Source organism: Symphalangus syndactylus, chromosome 23 (assembly GCF_028878055.3).
Source record: "Symphalangus syndactylus isolate Jambi chromosome 23, NHGRI_mSymSyn1-v2.1_pri, whole genome shotgun sequence".
Classification (NCBI taxonomy): domain Eukaryota; kingdom Metazoa; phylum Chordata; class Mammalia; order Primates; family Hylobatidae; genus Symphalangus; species Symphalangus syndactylus.
This window is the reverse complement of record NC_072445.2, coordinates 50,739,814-50,754,494: the sequence shown is the minus strand read 5'-3', so window position 1 is coordinate 50,754,494 and position 14,681 is coordinate 50,739,814. Positions and strand designations below refer to the sequence as shown.

Sequence of the window (14,681 nt, the reverse complement as noted above, 5' to 3'; positions counted from 1 at the left end):
GACTATTGTCTATTAGTTGCCCGAAACTCCAATACTATGGATGTGACATAATTTACTCAACCATTCTACAACTTCCAAGTTATTTTCAGATTTTTTGCTATTACAAATAGCACCATAAAAATTATTGTATCTATATCTTCATGTACTGGTAAATGTATGTCTATTTTTTTATTTTTTATTTTTATTTTTATTTTGTCTATAAGATAAACTCCTAGCTTGATCAAATAGCATATATTTTTTAAATTTTATAAATACCACCAGATCACATTCTCCAAAAGTTAAAGCAATGTTTTATTTCCCCCAATAACATATAAGAGTATGTTCTCCTCACCCTTGCCAGCACAGGGTGCTGTTAATCTGTTAAATTTTTTCAGTGAGATTGTGAAAAACTGATACTGCATTAATTTTAAATTGCGTTTTCCCTACTGCTGGTTGAGTGCCTTTTCATTTATTATTGGCTTTGGCCAATGAGTTTATTACCCACTGAACTAACGTTTCTAAATATTTGTTATAAAAAGGGTGGAGTTACCCAGATTAATTAGATGCACGGATTTTAATCAATGGTAATTGAGAATTGGTATAAAGTTAAGAGAACAAGCTATGAGGTTAGACTGCTTGAGATAAAGTCCTACCCTAACCCCCTAGTTGTACAACCTTAGCCAAATTATTTAGCCTGTGTCTCCAATTCTTATTCTATAAAATAGGAATCATGTAACTACTCTCACAGTATTAAGTGAGTTAATACATGTCAAGTGATTAGCACAGTGCCTGTCACAACATTAACTGTACAATGCATGCTAGATATTATTAGTATCTCTTTTGTTCCATCAAACTCTTTACCCAACACAGTGGCAAGGAGAAAAGCTCAAAGACACTAATTAGAGTTGATGAATTTCCCTGCACATCCTCCAGTAGGAAGCATATAAGATGAAAAGACCTCCCCAGAAACCCTACCTGGCCTACCAAATGCATAATAAGTTCCAACATAGTCAAATAACTGATGTGTCCTAAATCTAAAAACGCAATTAGCCCATATTCTTTCTCAAATGAGATTTGGGCTGTTAATTGTGCTTTAAAGAGGCCACATTCATTACTCATTTTTTAATCTCTTATTTATTTTAAAATTCTTAGACATATACATTTGAAATAGTAAAAATTAATTAAAAAAAAAAGCCCAAACAGCATGAATCAATTATGCTCTGATACTATAGTGTCATGTTTCTTATTAAAAAGTAACTCTGAAATAGCCAGGCATAATGGTGCATGCCTGCAGTCCTAGCTACTCGGGAGGCTGAGGCAGGAGAATCGCTTGAGCCTGGGAGGTGGAGGTTGCAGTGAGCTGAGATCATGCCACTGCACTCCAGCCTGGGCCACAGAGCCAGACTCAAGAAAGACAGAGAGAGAGGAGAGAGAGAAAGAGAGAAAGAAAAAGAAAGAAAGAAGAAAAGAAAGAAAAGAAAAGAAGAGAGGAGGGGAGGGGAGGGCAGAGGAGGGGAGGGGAGGGAAGGGGGGAGGGAGGGAGGGTGGGAGGGAGGGAGGAAGGAAGGAAGGAAGGAAGGAAGGAAGGAAGGAAGGAAGGACGGACAGAGGGAGGGGAGAGGAGGGGAAAGGAGGGGAAGGGAAGGGAAGGGAGGGGAGTGGAAGGGGAGGAAGGAAGAGGAGAGGAGAGGAGAGGAGAGAGGAGAAGAGGGGAGTGTATTTGGTTGTTTCATATCACTAAGGAGGCAGTAAGTACAAATATCATCAGGGTTTTCCCAATGGGTAAAATAAAGAAGTTAAATAAGGTCATTTAAAGAGACAGAGGAAAACAGATGAAACAGATTCCCAAGTAACTAACATCTTTTCCCAACAACCTATGTTGTCTCCTAAACAACAAAAACAACAACAAAAACTGTCTTGAACAGTTATTTTCCTGGTGGACTTAGGTAAAAACTTTATCAGTCCAAAGTGATAAAAACGTTATCACTCCATAGCCATATACACTCTCCTATATACCAATAATACTACTTGCTATTTAAGATGCTGCCATGAGTAAGATCTCTGGGGACAATGGAAAATGCAGAACCAGGGTTATATTTTCTTATGCAACACCCCAGGGTGTGACCAATTATCTCAGAGTGCGTTGTGAAATTCTCAAAAGTCTCCAAACAAAATTAATTTTAATTTGGTTTAATTTGAAAATAAAACACACTGCCATTTAGCTTTTCCAAAACAGAGATCTTATGGGGCAGGCTGGGATACTGCACAATTGTCACAACTCCAAGAGTACAGGGACCCAAAGTTTGGTGACCATTGTGCAATGTGGGACTGACGAAATAGGAATATCTGTGATTCTGCCTGGTCCCTAGGAACTGAACTATTTTGAGCTTCTATTATGTAATCACCTTCTCCAAAATATGTGTGTCTATTAAAAAGGAAACTCTGATGTGGAGCAAGAGTCAAAGTAACTACAATTCTCCGTTCAAAAAAAAAAAAAAAGAAAAAGAAAAAACCTTACCCTACCCAACAGCAAACTAGACAACAGTTTTCAAAACTGGGAAACAAGTTACCAATTATAGGTTTTAAAAAACTTAATAATAAACACGTTTTCCTGTGGTGCCTATTCTCCCATCCTCCCATCTCTTGATAATCATAGGAGGAAGGAAGGGGGAGAGATTTGTATCTTTAAAATTTAACCCCGCAGAATCTCTAAAGTTATACTCCATTTTTAACCTCCCCCTTGTGCCATAAATGGCAACATATCCCTAACACGCCACAACTACTCCAGCCAAGTCATCGACTGCCTCCTTGCCTGCAAAGCCAATGAACAATACCCAGTCTTGGCCTGCCATGATCTCTTGGCAGCCTGTGACACTGCACATTACTCTCTGCTCTTTCTTCTTGAGTCCCTGACACCACATTCCCATGGCTGTCTTCTCTTACCTCTCTGACCAGGCTTATCCCTCTCCTTTGAGGGTGGTTCCCCTGTTGCCCACCCCTGCAATGATGGTGCCCTTCTAGGGGCCATCCCAGGCCAGTGTCTCTGCTATGCCATGTTATATGCCAAGGTAACCTTTCTCGCTCCTATGCCTTCAAATACCATGCCTTCCAAATCTTGATCTCCAGCCCAGATGTCAATCCTGAAGACATACAGTGAACCCTAAGCATATAGCCTAATGCCTACAGAAATCCTCACTTGCATAAACCATAGACACCTAAATTTCTCTGTCCTTAACAGAGTTCATCATCTTCCTCCTTGACTATTCCTCCCCCAGGTCTCTTAGCTAACGGTGGGGTCGTGCAACCAGCCAGCTGTTCAGGCCAGAAACTAGAGTTGTATCTCCCTCTCTAACACCCCATTAAATAGAATCAATCATCTCATATTATTTATTTTGCCTCCTAAGTCTATCTTAAATCTATCCATTTCCCTCCATATAGCTACCTGAATTCAGGGCACCATTCATTTCACCTGGACAACTCTAAAAGACAGCTATGCCTCTGACTTTGCACAACCCTCCTGCTCCTCCCCGTTAGTCCTTCTGATCTCAGCTTAGAAGTCACCTCCTCCAGGAAGCCCTCCCTTCTGCCCAAGTGCAAGATAGGTGATCTGTTGCAGTGCTGTGGGAACACCCTCAACTTCTGCAGTCACAGGACTTCTCACTCTGTATTGTAATGACCTCTTTACCTGGGCAAAAAACTTCCAGAAGGCAGAAACCATGTCTATCCTTTTCACCAATGCATCCAGAGTGCCTAGCATATATTAGGGTCTCAATATTCTGAATGAATGAATGAATGAATGAATGATATGCTCAGGAGCAAGGGAAACTGGCCAGCATGCTAGGGAAATTTTTAAAAGGTAGAAAAAGGAAAGATAGAGCAGAGAACAGGTAATAAAGGCCTCTAAAGACCGTGCTTACTATTTATTCTGTAGGAAATATAGTTTTGGTAACTTCCTGCTGGCAGGGATTTAAAAAAAGAAAAAAGAAATACAGTTTCAGGCCTCTACCAGACATTGAGGAAACCTTTACAGAAAGGCTGATGTGTAAGAATGGAATGTTTTAGAGCTATAGGTGACTTCAGTAAAAGTGTTCCTCTCTAATATATAGGTGTCATTTTAATAATCAGAGTTAGGTTTAGGCTGGGTGCAGTGGCTCATGCCTGTAATTCCAGCACTTTGGGAGGCCGAGGCAGAAGGATTGCTTGAGCCCAGGAGTTCAAGACCAGCCTGGGCAACATAGCAAGATGCCATCTCTACAAAAAACTTAAAAAAAAAAAAAAAAAAAAAAAACTAGCCAGGCATGGTGGTGCACACCTGTAGTCCCAGCTACTCAGGAGGCTGAGGCAGGAGGATCACTTGAGCCCGGGAGGTCGAGGCTGCAGTGAGCTATGACTGCACCACTGGACTCCAGCCTGCCAAGACCCTGTCTCAAAAGAATAATAACAATAATGATGGTAATAATTTTAAGGTCATTTCATGTACATCTATTGGAAATGATTAATTCAGACCCAATCTGATGATCTCTTTCCAATCAAATCCTCACTCCCAACTTAATGGAAAACATTATAGCTAACTCCATTTATCCAACCCCAGCAGTATCACTGACAGCAGAAAATCATTTTACATCCTTATAGAAGTAAAAAGAAGCCAGGCGCAGTGGCTCATGCCTGTAATCCCACTACTTTGGGAGGCCAAGGTGAGATAAATGCTTGAGCCCAGGAGTTCAAGACCAGCCTAGGCAATAAAGAAAGAACCTGTCTCTACAAAGATTAAAATAATTAGCCAGATGTGGTGGCGCTCACCCGTAGTCCCAGCTACTTGGGAAGCTGAGGCAAGAGGATCACTTGAGCCCAGAAGTTCAAGGCAGCAGTGAGCTATGATCACACCACTGTACTCTAGCCTGGGAGGCAGAGTGAGATTCTGTCTCTAAAAAAACAGAAACAAAAACAAACAAGAAGAAGAAGAAAAATAAAAGGAAAAGAGAGAGGATAGTAAGTATAATGTGACTGATAGAAACAACTGTAAAAAATTGATTCCTAGGGGCCAGGCACAGTGGCTCAAGCTTATAATCCCAGCACTTTGGGAGGCCGAGGCAGGCGGATCACGAGGTCAGGAGATTGAGACCAGCCTGGCCAACATGGCAAAACCCCATCTCTACTACAAATACAAAAATTAGCTGGGCATGGGGTGCCTGTAGTCCCAGCTACTCAGGAGGCTTAGGCATGAGAATCTCTTGAATCCAGGAGGTGGAGGTTGCAGTGAGCCATGATTGTACCACCGCACTGCAGCCTGGGCAACAGAGCAAGACTGTCACAAACAAACAAACAAAAAATTGTTGATTCCTAGGGATGGCTAAAGTTTCTCATACTATCTACACCCTCCAAATCACAGGAGGGCCTACTGCCTTGCTTCCTCAACTCTTGCTCTTAAAACCAAACAGAATGTGAAGTCAGCCTTTTTGCCTGCCCAAATCTGTAGTTAGCAAATACCCTAAGTTTTTGTGCGCTTAAGGTTTTTTTTCCAAAAAAGACAATTCCAAAGAGAAATACAATGAAAAGGCATGCAAGCAAATAAATACAAAATATGTATATGCACATATAACACTGATCTACACAGACCATCAATAGCATATTTAATAAATGTTTCAACATGATAGCATGCTCAAAAATATAGGGGGTAAAAAGACAGAAAGCATGCTTTAGCTTCCTTGGATGGTGATATGCGTTGCCTCAGTGTCCCCACCAAATCTTATGTTGAATTGTAATCCTCAGTGTTGGAGGTGGGGCCTGGTGGGAGGTGGCTGGAATATGGTCGTGGATTTCTCGTGAATGGTTTACTGTCCATCCCCTTGGTGCTGTTCCCGTGATAGTGAGTTCTCACAAGATCTGGTTGTTTGGAAGTGTTTAGCATCTCCACCCTCACTCTCTCTTGCCACTCTGGCCACATGACATGCCTTTTCCCCCTTCACCTTCCACCATGATTATACGTTCCCTGAGGCCTCCCCAGAAGCTGATGCCACCATGCTTCCTGCACAGCCTGCAGAACCACAAGCCAATTAAGCCTTTTTTTGTTTTGTTTTAATAAACTACCCACTCTCAGGTATTTCTTTATAGGGAAATACCTGAGTGAGAATACCTGAGTCAGAATGGACTAATACCTGAGTGAGAATGGACTAATACAGATGGATTCTATGAAGAAAATGTGAGTTTTCATCCATATCACACAAAACTGAAACTTGTGGCCTCTGAATAATGGAAACTGGTGTCTTCTAGACGTCTGCATCCATGAAAGAAGAAAAAAAAAAAAAAACTTCTGGAAGTTAATCTAGAACTTAAATCTCAAAATTCCATGAATCATAAAAATTAAAATAGGTTTTTAATAGATACCACATTGAATGGAAATATTTGATCAGAAATGATTAAACCCTCATTTTGGAAAATACCTGAAATAGAGTCAAAATACATTTGGCTGTTCATGAATAGAAAGACATATAAGAGATTTATGAAGAAACAGACCAGAAATCAGACAACTTTTTAAATCTGAGTACTACATGCAGAGCTAGGCAGTGCAAGTATTTTGGAATACCAGGTTTAAATAAGACAGGGCCAGGCACAGTGGCTCACTCCTGTTATCTCAGCACTTTGGGAGGCCGAGGCGGGTGGATCACTTGAGGTCAGGAGTTCGAGACCAGCCTGGCAAACATGATGAAACCCTGTCTCTACTAAAAATACAAAAATCAGCCAGGCATGGTGGCAGGTGCCTGCAACCCCAGCTACTCTGGAGGCTGAGGCAGGAAAATTGCTTGAACCAGGGAGGTAGAAGTTGCAGTGGCCGGGATCATGCCACTGCACTCCAGCCTAGGCAACAGAGTGAGACTCTGTCTCAAATAAAGTACAAAGAAAGGAGAAAGACAAACATGTAGGGAATGGGAAATAAGTACGAAGAGGAAAGACAAAAAGGATGTGGTAACCGTTGATTCCTCACGAGACAGTTATAAAGCTCAGATAAGGACTTAGCACCAGCTGCACAGTGTAAACAATAAAACCTCTGGACAGAGTCTAATTACTTTTCCAATTGAATGTGAGGGTCTCATGGACAGAAACATAGTGGTTCATTACTCTGGATCCCTGGCACCTAACACAGTGTCTGGCACATACGAAGTACAATCCTGCGTTGCTTAACAATGGGAATACGTTCTGAGAAACACGACATTAGGCAATCTTGTCATCATGCACACATCATAGAATGTACTTAAATCAACCTAAATAATGTAACGTACTGCATACCTAGGCTAGATGATACAGCCTATTACTTCCAGGTTACACATCTGTACAGCATCTTACTATACTGAATACCGTAGGCAAGTATTTGTGTATCTAAACATAGAAAAGATACAGTAATAATACAGTAGAAAAAATGTAAAAATGGTGCACCTGTCCAGGGCATTTACCATGAATGGAGCTCGTAGGACTGGAAGTTGCTCTGAGTGAGTCAGTGAGAGGGTGGTGAGCCTAGGACACGAGTGTACAAGATTTTTTTGTTTTAATAAATTACAACTTTTATACAACTGGCAGCGTGGTAGGTTTATACCAGCATCACTACAAACACGTGAGCAATGTGTGCTATGACATTACGACAGTAGGGAATAGGAATTTTTCAGCTCCATCGTAACCTTACGGGACAACTATAGAATACATGGTCCATCATTAACCAAAACGTCGTTATGTAGTACATGACTGTATTTGAAAACAGTTCCACTCACAGGATCCACACTGATTGCAAATTGTATCAGCTAACCAATTTTCGAAGAGGACTTTTCAAAGCAAAAAGTTAGTTATGACTTCTTAAAGTTCTTCGTTATTTTCACATCTGACATTAGGGGTACCTGTCAGAAGTGAGGCAGTATTAGTCACAAGAGGCAAATTAATTCACCCTGGATACACCATTTAATAAGACAGTCAAGAAAGAAAGTTTGTAGAAAAGCCACTGCCTGGTAAGATACTGAAGGCAGAATGAAGACTTCTGCAGGCAAGCAAAGGAAACAGAAACACCTCAAAAACCATTCTCTCTCCTAAGTGCTGATCTCCTATAAGATCCCACAAAAGAAAAAAAAATTAATTACTAAAAATAATACAATGAGAAAGGATCAAGAAGAAAAATTGTCTTTAGCATAGACATTGCTTCTTTTTAAGTCAAGTATTTTAAGCTCAGGTTCTTTTTCTCTTAGAGATGGGGTCTCACTCTGTTGCCCAGGTGGGAGTGCAGTGGTGAGATTATAGGTCACTGTAACCCTGTAATCTCAAACTCCTGGGCTCAAGTGATCCTCCCATCTCAGCCTCCCGACTAGCTAGGACTAGAGGCATGAGCCACTGAACCCAATTAATCTTTTAATTTTTGTATTTATTTATTTTTTTGAAATGGAGTCTCACTCTGTTGCCCAGGCTGGAATGCAGTGGCACAATCTCGGCTCACTGCAACCTCTGCCTCCTGGGTTCAAGTGATTCTCCTGTCTCAGCCTCCTGAGCAGCTGGAACTACAGGTGCATGTTGCCACACCTGGCTATTTTTTTTTCTTTTCTTTTTTTTGTATTTTAGTAGAGATGGAGTTTCACCGTGTTGTCCAGACTGGTCTCAAACTGCTGAGCTCAGGCAATCCACTCGCCTCAGCCTCCCAAAGTGCTAGGATTACAGGCATGAGCCACTGCACCTGGCCTTTTTATTTTTTTGTAGAGACTGGATCTCACTATGTTTCGTAGGCTGGTCTCTAACTCTTGGGCTCAAGTGATCCTCCCACCTTGGCCTCCCAAAGTGCTGGGATCACAGGCATGAGCCACTGCATCCAGCAAATGCTCAAGTTCTTTAAAAAATATATATACTTTTCTCTTCACAAGAAACTGAAGAAACAGTATCACCTGCTGACAATGATATATACAATTAAAACAAGGTGGGGCACAGTGGCTCATTTCTGTAATCCCAGCACTTTGAGAGGCCGAAGTGGAAGGACTGCTTGACGCCAGGAGTTCAAGACCAGCCTGGGCAACAAAGTGAGAACCCGTCTCTACAAAAAGTAAAATAATTAGCTGGGCATGGTGATGTGCACCTGTAATTCCAGCTACTAAGGAGGCCGAGGCAGGAAGATTGCTTGAGCTCAAGAGTTCAAGGTTACAGTGAGCTGTGATTGTACCACTGCAGTTAATCCTGCGCAACAAAGTGAGACCCTGTCTTTAAAAAAAAAAAAATAAATTACAACCTGTATCATACAGGCCAATAGATGGAATGACTGGCTGCAAAGAGCTATTTAGAACTTCACCGTGAGAGCCTGTGCTTCCGTTTCTGTTTGAGTTAATACAATATAGTGTCATGGCTATAAGCACAGGATCTGGAGCCTGCATGGATCCAAACCTGGAGTCCACTACCCACCTTCTTCTTCTAGAAAATAGACATATGCCCTACCTCATCAAGTAATTGTGAGTTTTTAATATTTTAATATGTGTAAAATATTAATACCGATAACAGTGCTGGCAAAGGACTCTCAAAGTGTTTGTTATGATAATGATGATTTTTACTTCAGAAATAGCTAATTTTTTATTTTTTTGAGGCAGTCTCACTCTGTCACCCAGGCTGGAGTGCAGTGGTGCAACCTCAACTCACTGCAACCTCCGCCTCCTGGGTTCAAACAATTCTCGTGCCTCAGCCTCCCTAGCAGCTGGGATTACAAGCACGTGTCACCATGCCCAGCTAATTTTTGTATTTTTAGTAGAGGTGGGGTTTCATCATGTTGGCCAGGCTGGTCTCGAACTCCTGACCTCAGGTGGCCCGCCCACCTCAGCCTCCCAAAGTGCTGGGATTACAGGTGTGAGCCACAGCGTCCAGCCTACTATTTGTTTTTATTCCATCTCAAAGATTATAAAGAGGTCTAGCTTCATAATCATTCATTATAATTATGGTCAGAACTCCGCAATTTACACAGCTACTTCATACATATTAAAAACACTAAACATTTCATAATGGTCTAACCTACCATCAAGAATGTCCTGCCTACAGTCAGTACCCTGAAGAAAACAGCACTAAAGACCTCCCAGGGTGGTGTTTCAACAATTAAACATAGGCCAGAACTTTGTCACCTTTGCCAGTGCTTGGCCTTGCATCTTCAGGAAGGTACATTTTCTCCTGATTCATTTTCTTAAGCAGCCAACAGATGGGTTTAGACCTATCTTGGGGATGATAACAAATATATCTATTTTAAAACCCACCAAGGTCCTCAGATATGGACAATAAAGTGAAGCACAGCATCTGGGGTTTTTTGTTTGTTTTAATTCATTTTTATTTTTTGTAGAGACGCAGTCTTACTTTGTTGTCCAGGCCAGTCTTGAACTCCTGGGCTCAAGAGATCCTCCTGCCTCAGTCTCCTAAAATGCTGGGGTTACAGGTGTGGGCCACTGTGCCCAGACAAAGCACAGCATTTTGATTTCTGTAATCTCAGCACTTTGGGAGGCCGAGGTGGGCGGATCACGAGGTCAGGAGATCGAGACCATCCTGGCTAACATGGTGAAACCCCATCTCTACTAAAAAAGACAAAAAATTAGCCAGGCATGGTGGTGGGAGCCTGTAGTCCCAGCTACTCGGGAGGCTGAGGCAGGAGAATGGTGTGAACCTGGGAGGCAGAGCTTGCAGTGAGCCGAGATCGTGCCACTGTGCTCCAGCCTGGGCAACAGAGTGAGACTCTGTCTCAAAAAGAACTTGGCAAATGTTTCCAAGGCATTATCCTAAAATGTCTGCTTTCTCTGACACTTTTCTTTTCTCACTTTTGTCTCTTTCCCTAAAGCTCAGCCTAACTGCCACCAACCCCTACCACCTCACTTCCCTCTTTCCCTTTACTCTGAAGCCAGTTCCCCTAAATTCCTCCTGGTAGAATGGATAACTGGGGAGACTCCCTGGCATTGAGTGTCACTCACAAGACTCATGTCCCACAGGTACCTGAAAGGTTCTCAATGCTCTGTTCTAACATTAAAGTACTCTATCCCCATGTGGAAGGAAATGTACTTTAGTTTTATGTGTAAACCTCTTAGCCCTATACAGTATACAATTAATTTTTTCAGTGGCGTAAACTTAAAAAATCTACTACTTTGGAACCCCACTAAGCCAAGATGCAACTTCCTGTCTCCTACTGTGGTTTTTTTCTATTTCTGTTTTACATTTAAATTGGAGCATTCCAAGTATAAGCGGAAGTCACTTTCTGCTGCTACTAGTTAGTCCCCAGGGATATAAGTTCTGTGGGCAAGGGGGTTGGAATTAGGCAGAGGGGCACTCAGGAAAGTTGATGAAGTTGATAAATAAAGTTGATAATAAAAAAAACTTGATAAATAAAAATAAAACATGTTCATAAATAAAACATGTCGATAAATAAAACATGTTGATAAATAAAAATAAAACATGTTGATAAATAAAACATGTTGATTCAATGAATAATCCTCTAAGCTGTCCCACAGAACACCACTTCCCTTTAGAGCATAGGCTAAGCTTGCTATGGCTACCAAGTTCAAAGAAGATCTCATCTTTGCAATCCTTATCAAACGCCAATCCCTGGAACACGTGTTAGAAAAGCATCATAGAATTCTGGGAAATAAAGATTTTAAAATTAATAGTTATTGTTATTGTTGTTGTGCTAAACATGACGGTCCTTCCAGGAATACCTCAAGTACAACTGGAGTCAGAGTGAAGACATTCATTCCCTGATTCTGGACCAGCCACCAACTAGCTCTGTGACAAGCACACCATGGGATGCAATCATTGTCTGGTATGAATTGAACATCAGACAAGTCATCTAGTCCCTGAGGGGCTAAGCTTTCTAACTAGGAAAATCAGAAGATCGTATTAATGATCCATAAGATTCTAACTCAAAAATTCCTATAAATGTTTTTAATGGGTTTTTTTTTTTTCAACTTTTAAGTTCAGGGATACCTGGTGCAGGATGTGCAGGTTTGTTACATAGGCAAACGTGTGCCATGGTGGTTTGCTGCACAGACCATCCTATCACCTAGGTATGAAGCCCAGCATTCATTAGTTATTCTTCCTGATGCTCTCCCTCTCCCCACCCCCATACCCCACAAATGTTGGCTGTTATTCTGCATGCTTCAAGTCTACTATCTCATTTAATCTTCTCAACAACCCTCAATGTGCTACTGAGAAAACTCACACAAAGTTAATGGCCCCAAAACCCTCAGCTGTAGGGCAGTTCCATTAGTCAAACTGAGGTGCTTAGGCCGCATGCAGTTTCCTCTCAAGATCTCATTCTTGTAAAGGAGAAAATCTGAATTAAGCTCCATTGTGTGCTGTTTCCCTCCCCCCCACCCCCACCATGTGTCCATGCGTTCTCATAATTCAGCTTCCACTTATAAGTGAAAACATGCAATATTTGGTTTTCTATTCCTGCATTAGTTTGCTGAAGATAATGGTTTGTAGCTCCATCCATGTCCCTGCAAAGGATATGATTTCATTCATTTTTATGGCTGCATAGTATTCCATGGTGTGTATGTACCACATTTTCTTTATCCAGTCTATCCAGTCAACCTAAATGGGCAGTTAGGTTGAGTCCATGTGTCTGTTATTGTGAATAGTGCTGCAATGAACATATGTATGCATGTATCTTTAAAATCACTTATATTCCTTTGGGGATAGACCCAGTAATGGGATTGCTGAGTCAAACGGTATTTTTGCTTCTAGGTCTCTGAGGAATCACCACACTGTCTTCCACAATGGTTGAACTAATTTACACTCCTACCAACAGTGTAAAAGTGATCCTTTTTCTCCACAACCTTGCCAGCATCTGTTGTTTTTTAACTGCTTAATATATAGCCATTCTGACTGGTATGAGATGCTATCTCATTGTGGTTTTGATGTGCATTTCTCGAAAGATCAGTGATGTTGAGCTTTTTTTTCATATGTTTGTTGACCATATAATAGAAGCAGGAAGGCTATCCCACCAAACATCCACTCCTCCTCAAAATTCAGCTCACCAGAACATACACAGGTGTCTAGTAGGTACTGGGGATTTGCCGGGGGTTGGATTAAAGAAATAAAACAACAGTAATTTCCCCACAAGAACCGGAAAAAGGCAAGCTCTGGAACTTTCCCTCCTTTCGGTGACCACTGCAATTTGCTTCTGTCAGCCTACTGCACCCATGACATGTCTGTCTTCTGCCACAAGTAATTGTGGGTATGTCATGTCCATTACTAGCCTGGCTCTTCTCTGAAGAGGACCCTTACCCAGTAGACCTTCGCCTTGCCCAGAGAACAGACACTTTCATGGGCTCTTCTCAACAAACCCTGATAGCTCTTGACGTCCTCCAACTTGCTCCTATTTCCCCTTCATTCCTTTTCCCAACCACTTCCACTCACCCTTGCCCTCATTACTTGCCGTTTTCCCCTCCCTCAGCCCTGCTATGTTCCCTTATTGGCTCACCCCTGCCATCTCCTGAGGGCCTACCCAGTGGGGACTCTGGGGCCTCTCGGACAGCTCGCTAACCCCTTTCTTGCTCTAATAAACACCACGGCTCTGCATCACTCATATCCTACTCTCTGACCCTCATAGAATGAGCTGCTCTATTTTTTGGCACTAAGCTCAAGACTTGTCTACACTTGAGGAACCTGACAACAAAATCCCACTTTGAGCTGCTCTTAACCTCATGAGAATTGCTGGACTTTAAATATGAATTTCTGGCTTTTAAATTTGACACCATCTCTCTCTTTTACCACTTAGCAAATACCAATTACTTGATACTTTTGATGTTTTACATTCAGAGACATACAATGTATCCATGGGCAAGTGCATTTAATTAAAACTTTCATTTAATAAATGGCATCTCACGTAAACTTGCAACATGTTTTCCAATTGGAGACCTAGAAGGGCTTAATTAGAACTTAAAATTTAAGAATTAAAGAAAGTGAAATGACCAGGAACCAGTTTGATTTAGCCTAAGCTGAGTTTAATGAGACATATAATTAAAATAGAAATACTAGCAAATGATTACCTTGAGCCAATCAGTTTTAGGCAGTGCTAATAGCAGGTTAAAAATAGAAACAGGATGATTTCATCTTGCCTACTTCTCAGCTGCCAAAGTACTTGGCTGTTGAGGGCATTTCCCATCTTGTGGCTGCAGTGGGGAGAGATGAATTATGAATGACAATCTGGCCACAACTTCGACTGTTATGGTGACTCCCCACTCCCCAGGTACCACCCTAAGATGAGGAAGCCCAGGCCACCTCTGGATGGCCAGAGCATCTCAGAAAGGATAGAACCACCACAGGTGGAGGAGGAAACGCCATACCCTGGCCCACTTCACCTGCCCAGGGTGAGACCTTTCCTTTCTTAGATTTCTTTTCTTTCTCCTCCTATTACCATCTCCCTTCTGCCTTCTTCTTCCCCTCCCCTTTCCACCCCCACTTGATTCTATTTTCTCCTGCTGGCCTTTGCATCCATCTGTTTTCTTCTTTCTTGAACTCCAATATGGATGGAAAGTAGTCACAGACTCATTCAATTAAATAAAAATTCCCAGAGAGCCTCTCTCTGACTTCAGGGACTGTGCTACACTGTACTGTGCTTACAAAAATGGCAGAAGCTTTGCTATCCACCTTCTAGAGAAAGAAGTAAAACAAGCACAGCAGGCCACTTACACATAAGGCGGCCTCGGTGCCCACGTGTGTGA

General features: G+C 41.8%; 1 protein-coding gene across 3 annotated transcripts in view; it reads right to left on the bottom strand.

Moving 5' to 3' along the window:
• Nucleotides 1–14,681, bottom strand: part of MBOAT1 (membrane bound O-acyltransferase domain containing 1) — a 115,064-nt gene that overhangs the window by 68,785 nt on the left and 31,598 nt on the right. The window contains exon 1 of one of the 3 annotated variants that reach the window (XM_055263459.2): nucleotides 14,007–14,027. The exons of the other annotated variants lie outside the window; for them this stretch is intronic. The gene's annotated coding sequence lies outside the window, so the exon portion shown is untranslated. Of the gene's footprint in view, nucleotides 1–14,006; nucleotides 14,028–14,681 lie in introns of those variants that run through there. 3 annotated transcript variants of the gene reach the window in all.